A 7,362-nucleotide genomic window follows, 5' to 3' on the forward strand; every position below is an offset into this window, starting at 1 on the left:
AGATGATGAACGGCATTGTTTCATTTATCCTTTAATATATATATATATATATCCTTGGTTGTCCCCATTTGAGCCTGAATAATGTTTCTTCTAATTCAACCCTAACCAAGGATCACCCTATACATTGGGGGGCAAGAGTGCTTGAAGATCAATCCAATCAAGAATAATGGAAAACCTCCAAAATGCAAAAGGAAAAGGAGGTGCTCAAAGCAATTGAAGTATTATACTTATCCAACAAAGAAAGAAGAAAAAAAAGAGAAGAAGAAAAAAGAAAATTGAATCAAGATGAGTGATTTATTGAGCCTCAAGTTACAAGGTTGATCAAGTACAAACAAGAAGAGCAAGAAATGCTGGAGATATGATAAGATGGAAATGAATCCAAAATTTGGCAGTCTAGAGAGATCCAGTTGATGGAAAATTCCCCAACAAAGCAGATCCAAGTTAAGCAAGGCAAGATTGATGGCATCAGAATGAATTGATCCTTGGTTTGATGACCCTTAAACACTTATTTGGGCCTTTTTTATTCCTTTTTTTCATAACCATAAGCCATGGCCTACGTTACGTACCTGAAAAGTCCATTTTAATCGTACATAGATTTCTAAGTAAAGAGAATATCTTCAGAATTCATTCCGCATCTCAAGATTGATTTTATTTGCAAAAAATTGGTTTTTAAAATCTTTAATGCATGATATGAAAAATGATAAAAGGAAGGTTCAAGATATAAATTTTTAAATAACATCTTAGAACCAAAGGAGGATTCGAGTTGAAAACCTGAAAAGGCGGCTCGAATATTGAATGGTGCAACAAACGACATAAGAGATGATCTTAAGCTCTTAAATGAAGCACTACACATCTCAAAAACGTTCCTGAGATTCTGGAAACGAGAAGCATCTCTACAAGATGAGCATACCAACCATTTCTTCAAGTTAGTGGAAGCCCGAAGCGACATACTGAACCAACTTGAAAGAACCTACTTTACCAAAATCAACCTACACCTCAAATCAGTCAATAATTTTGACACTTGCCATAGGATTATGATTTTGAATGATTTAAAAGTGTAGTTGATTTATTTGATATTCATTAAATTCATTGTTTATGATTCGATTATATTGTGAACCTGAAAGGGGCAATACTTTGTAAAAATCTTTCATTCTTTAATAAACAAAGGAGGAAAAAACATTTTCAAACAGGACAGTCTCAAATGAGGAAGGTCCTTGAAGCAATTGTTGCTTATTCTACCTCTGTTGTAGAAAAAGAATGAACGAAGCCAGAAGAATGAAGCGCTTCACTTTTTTGAAGGCAAGTGGTCCAAGAAACCAAAAAGTCTGGAGAATTGAACTTGTGACACTCTCCTATGACATTAGCAATTCATCAAAAAAAAAAGATTATCGTTTATCTCATGATGAGGGCGATAAGCATCACCAGACAGATTATTTTCCCCAACCATCAAATCATGTTCTCTAGAAGATTACATCATAAAGCCATGAACAAGTCACTACCTGCACTCTGGTTATACCGTGATACTGGCTCAAGTCTTGATACAACATTGCTGCCTTTTTCCATGCTGATCAATTTTCTTGACAAGATTATATCCATTATGTCCTTCAGAAGATTGCTAAATTTGAATTGGAGGACTTATGGCACAGAATAAGATATTGGAACAAATTCTACATTTGTATGCCGTACAGGATTCCAAAAGTTGAGATAACCAGTTTTACCATCAATTAAACCTTTCCATGGTTAGGGAAGAGTGGGATAAGACAGTGTGTATTTTGGAGCAACAGAAGAGACAGTCATTGTGGTAGTCATTGCAAGAAAATGCACCAGCAAAAATCTTCTATTTTATCCTGATGATGTTTATTTCTTCCAGTAAGGTTGTTACACTGGATGTCACCGACAACAAGGTCGAATTCGACAAATCTACTCATCAATTGCTTCAACCGATCATCATTCAGTTCTTGCACATCTGTTTTCAAAAGTATGCCAAGACAGTAAAAGGCAACTTCTGCATCATTGATCCCAGAGAAAAGAGACAGGACATTGATACCACCATGGAACATGTCTCTATACAAATCATTGTGTGTGGTTTTTAGGGAAATCTAAAAGCATTTCCACCTCATCGGATTCAAGTGGAACAATTTTATTCTTTTTAACCCATACCAGATTCCATTTTCAAGCACTCATCAAGAACATACTTCTGGACACTCGAAGATGTTTCATTGTCATAAGCTTCAAGAGCCTTACAGATCCTTTTTGTCAATTTGACACTTCCTGTACATGTTTATAGACAGTTCAAATTTGTTCTTGGATTCCAGGAAGACTATCATTTCTTTGTCAATGGAAAAGCATCAGCACATGGAGGAAGCAGAATAAGAGAAAATCTGTTCTTAATTGGCAGAATTATGAATATAGCCATTTTCAATGTAGTAGCATGGAAATGTTTCGTATCTACGAATTCTGGCTCTACATCGAATAAGCATTGTGATATCCCAGAACCAATCATTGAATTTAGAAGATGAATTTGCCAATAGCATCTTCTGGAAGTGTTCTTTGAGTTATCTGATCTGGTTGAACAGAACCAATCATTGAATTCAGAAGATAAATTTGCCAATATCATCTTCTGGAAGTGTTCTTTGAGTTATCTGATCTGGTTGAACAGAACCAATCATTGAATTCAGAAGATAAATTTGCCAATATCATCTTCTGGAAGTGTTCTTTGAATTATCTGATCTGGTTTGGCAGAACCAATCATTGAATTTAGAAGATGAATTTGCCAATAGCATCTTCTGGAAGTGTTCTTTGAGTTATCTGATCTGGTTTGACAAAACCAATCATTAAATTTGGAAGATGAATTTGCTCATAGTAGAAATAAGGAGACTCAATAGCATCTTCTGGAAGTGTTCTTTGAGTTATATGATCTGGTTTGGTAGGAACTACAGAACCAATCATTGGAATTAAAAGATGAACTGCATGATCGTCTTCATTAAGAAGCTTCTTTTCAAGCTTCCTCTGCTTCTTCCTTTTCCACAAATCATAGCCCAAGTTTCGCCTTTGCTTGTAATTGGGATCATTGCATAATGGCTTCCTATCTTCTACCATAAGAAATGCGTCAGTAACCTTAGCCATTGGATCAGCACATATAAAATCTGTCAACTTTGCAATTGATTGAATCTGGAACATATCTCCATGGCTATTGAAGCCTCAGCCTCTGAGAATCCCATTTTTGTCAAGTATAACAGTTTATTCTCCTCATCAGAATCAGAATTCAGGATTTCCTCGATATCAGAAGAACTATCAATATCTGTGAAATCATCCTAAAAAATCCCTCCAGATAATCAAATGAGTTATTATCAGAATCAACATGTTGCATGGGTGTGGATTTTTGATGAGCTTGTACCACTGTATATGTAGTCTTGTTATTGCATCAGATTACTGTTTGCATAAATTGGTTGCTCTCCCACATAAAAGTATATTTCAGAGATGGCTTTCACTGAAAGATGATAAGCCACTGTGTCAGCCTGGAACGGATTACCAAGCTATTTTTACTTCACTGTCTGACTAAATCCCTCCAGATACAGAAATGGTCACCTCATTCAGAAGACACATATCTCAGACATTTCTGTTAGAATGATTGAATACTTCTTAAGTTTGTGATAACATGAAGAGAATTTCAGTTACTTGACAATATTATTGTTTAGTGACACCAGAATGAGAGTATTCAAGATAAATAGATTTGGGGCATGAATAAAGCTACAAGTACCTACAACAATTCATTGTCAAAATTGGACCTCGTGGGGATCATGACATTCCAGTCAAACAGAGATTAAGAGTGAATCAGATAAATCTAGAGGGACATCTTGAGGGCCCATTTCAACTAGAAATAGAATATTGGGGCATTTTGAAGGCTCACAGCAATATGAATATTTGGGCATTCTTGGAGGCTCATCTCAACAAGAAGTAATGTTAAGCACACTTTTAACATCTGTATCAGCAAATATTGGGGCATTTTAAAGCTCACTTCAGACAGATCCATGTGGGATATTTTGAAGACTCAGATTAACAAGAAGCAAATATTGGGGCATGCTGAAAACCCTTTTCAAACAGAATCAAAAATGTTGAAATATTCTGAATATTTATCAGCAAAATGCTGGGGCATGCTGAAAACCCATTTCAATCAGAATCAGAACTGTTGATGCATTTTGAACATTTGTATTAGCCAATGTTGGAGCATGCTGAAGGCCCACAATATCCAGTGTAAAGATCATTGACTTGAACAAATATTTCCAATGAGACAGAAATATATGAAGAATGAAAATGGTGAAACAGTGACAGTCGAGCTGACTATACATAATTGCTTCGTTCATCAGGCAATTACATTATGATCATGATGTTAGATAAATGTTTACTCAGCAAGTATGTTTTCAAATACCTAATCTTCTTAACTGTATGTCACATGACAGTGTGTTCTTTGATAAACTACATTACGGTTGCATGAATAAAGATGATCCCCAGGTAGACTACTTGATCCAGGGTTCAGTTCCTTAAGATCTCAGCATTGAATTTGGCCTTCTGTGTGTCGGTGATAATTGAAAATATTTCTTTGAGATTCCTAGCAAATAGTTTCAACCATACTATTGAGATTATGAAGCTGTATTTCACATCAGTTTTTGCTTCCTTGATGACATTGAAAAGGGAGACTCGACTCTCACTTATATTAATGTTATTCCCGTTGTTATTTGGGATCATCATTGCTAGCCAAGATGAACTGAGTTTTCATCTATTTTGGTTTTATCATTTATATTTCATCCCCAGCTGCAAAAATTCCACGGATATCTTTCTGTACATTGATCCTACAGCTGATGTGTTTCTACTTCATACAAAGATCATTATAGAAGAAAATGTGATCAGTATTACATTTGTCTTTGCCCGAGATGATATCAAGATCAGTTAGTGTCTCCTATTCAATTCAACACTAGCATATCTTAAGAAATTGACCAACTTTTTGGTCATACCAACATCACACTTGAATCCCCATGGAGTTTTGTTCTCAAATGGTCTTGTGACATTATACAAAAGTTTTAAACACTATGCAAAGAAGTTTCTTGACCGACAATCCAAGCAGAAGCCACATGAGATGATGAATGTGTTGTCAAATGTTTTATGAACCAGTGATTATGGTGTTGAACCAGTGTTGCAATCATATGGTTTCCATTTATTGACCCAAGATGAATTTTGTCTTCTTCAACTTCAAGATTAAAAGTGAGATATAATGAAGACTTCTTTCCACAGAAGGAGAGCTGAAAATTTTGACAACAAGAAACTAGTGGAGCCAACTAAGGTTGAACGACAAGTTGTTGTTAAGCATCTCGACATGATATGGTCCAAGTTGCCTTATTCGAGATCTGATTATATGTGGAGACATGAAAGGAATTGGAATAAATCTTCCTTGTGATATGTTTCAAGAGTCAAATTAGAACAGGCTCTACTCTCCTAATTAATCCCTGCTGAGTCAGGCATATCTACATCTACACTCTTCAAAGATGATAGATTCTCTTTTTAAAGATGATAGATTCTCTTTTCAAAGATGAAAGCTTTATGGGATTTCTACACAAGTCCAAGCAAATAAAGTTGGTTTTATCCAAGACAAAATGGGGCATCAGGGTCATAATTTGACTACGACAAGAGTTCCACAAATGAAACATTTCTTCTAAGACTTAAATGAAGCAAAGAAGGCACCACGATACAAGTTGATCAGATGATTCTGCAGAAATGCAAGCTTGATAGCATAAGTTGCTACACTGATATCCAGAGGTAACCCTGGCAATAAATGATGAAGTGAAGGAAGACCAAGTTCACCACTTTAAAGTCAAATAAAAATTGCATCAACATTCATGCATTCATAAAAACATCATTTACACAATAAACAATGCATTACATTGATACATTTGAGTGCATTCAAACATGAAGTTTTACAAATCTTCGGAATAACAAGAAGATTCATGGTAAGAAATACCTTACAAAAAGAAGGTATTCAAAACCGTAAATACAGGAATTATGCAAACATTTGAAAAAGAGATGGACGCAACGCCACAAAAATGAGCATTATCTTGAGATTGGGGCATGTTACCCAATCAACATGTTATTTTGAAAAATAATGAGAAAACGATTTCCATAGTTTCTCATTCAATCTTTTCTTAAAATGAAATTGTTAAATAGTAAGAAAACAATTTCCATAGTTTCTTACTTAGTAAACTATTTCTCACATCTGTAAGTCCTTCAGTGCATAATGTTTCTAAAAAGCCTTCGGGAGCTTTTGAGGTTTTCAAATCCTTCGGTCATCTGTAAGTCCTTCAGTGCATGATGTTTCCAAAAAGCCTTCGGGAGCTTTTGATGTTTTCAAATCCTTCGGGTCATCTGTAAGTCCTTCAGTGCATGATGTTTCCAAAAAGCCTTCGGGAGCTTTTTGATGTTTTCAAAACCTTCGGGTCATCTGTAAGTCCTTCAGTGCATGATGTTTCCAAAAAGCCTTCGGGAGCTTTTTGATGTTTTCAAAACCTTCGGGTCATCTGTAAGTCCTTCAGTGCATGATGTTTCCAAAAAGCCTTCGGGAGCTTTTTGATGTTTTCAAAACCTTCGGGTCATCTGTAAGTCCTTCAGTGCATGATGTTTCCAAAAAGCCTTCGGGAGCTTTTTGATGTTTTCAAAACCTTCGGGTCATCTGTAAGTCCTTCAGTGCATGATGTTTCCAAAAAGCCTTCGGGAGCTTTTTGATGTTTTCAAAACCTTCGGGTCATCTGTAAGTCCTTCAGTGCATGATGTTTCCAAAAAGCCTTCGGGAGCTTTTTGACGTTTTCAAAACCTTCGGGTCATCTGTAAGTCCTTCAGTGCATGATGTTTCCAAAAAGCCTTCGGGAGCTTTTTGATGTTTTCAAAACCTTCGGGTCATCTGTAAGTCCTTCAGTGCATGATGTTTCCAAAAAGCCTTCGGGAGCTTTTTGATGTTTTCAAAACCTTCGGGTCATCTGTAAGTCCTTCAGTGCATGATGTTTCCAAAAAGCCTTCGGGAGCTTTTTGATGTTTTCAAAACCTTCGGGTCATCTGTAAGTCCTTCAGTGCATGATGTTTCCAAAAAGCCTTCGGGAGCTTTTGATGTTTTCAAAACCTTCGGGTCATCTGTAAGCCCTTCAGTGCATGATGTTTCCAAAAAGCCTTCGGGAGCTTTTTGATGTGTTCAAAGCCTTCGGGTCATCTGTAAGTCCTTCAGTGCATGATGTTTCCAAAAAGCCTTCGGTAGCTTTTTGATGTTTTCAAAGCCTTAGGGTCATCTGTAAGTCCTTCAGTGCATGATGTTTTCAAAACCTT

This window comes from Hibiscus syriacus, unplaced genomic scaffold (assembly GCF_006381635.1).
Source record: "Hibiscus syriacus cultivar Baekdansim isolate YM2019G1 unplaced genomic scaffold, ASM638163v2 tig00111025_pilon, whole genome shotgun sequence".
Taxonomy (NCBI): Eukaryota; Viridiplantae; Streptophyta; class Magnoliopsida; order Malvales; family Malvaceae; genus Hibiscus; species Hibiscus syriacus.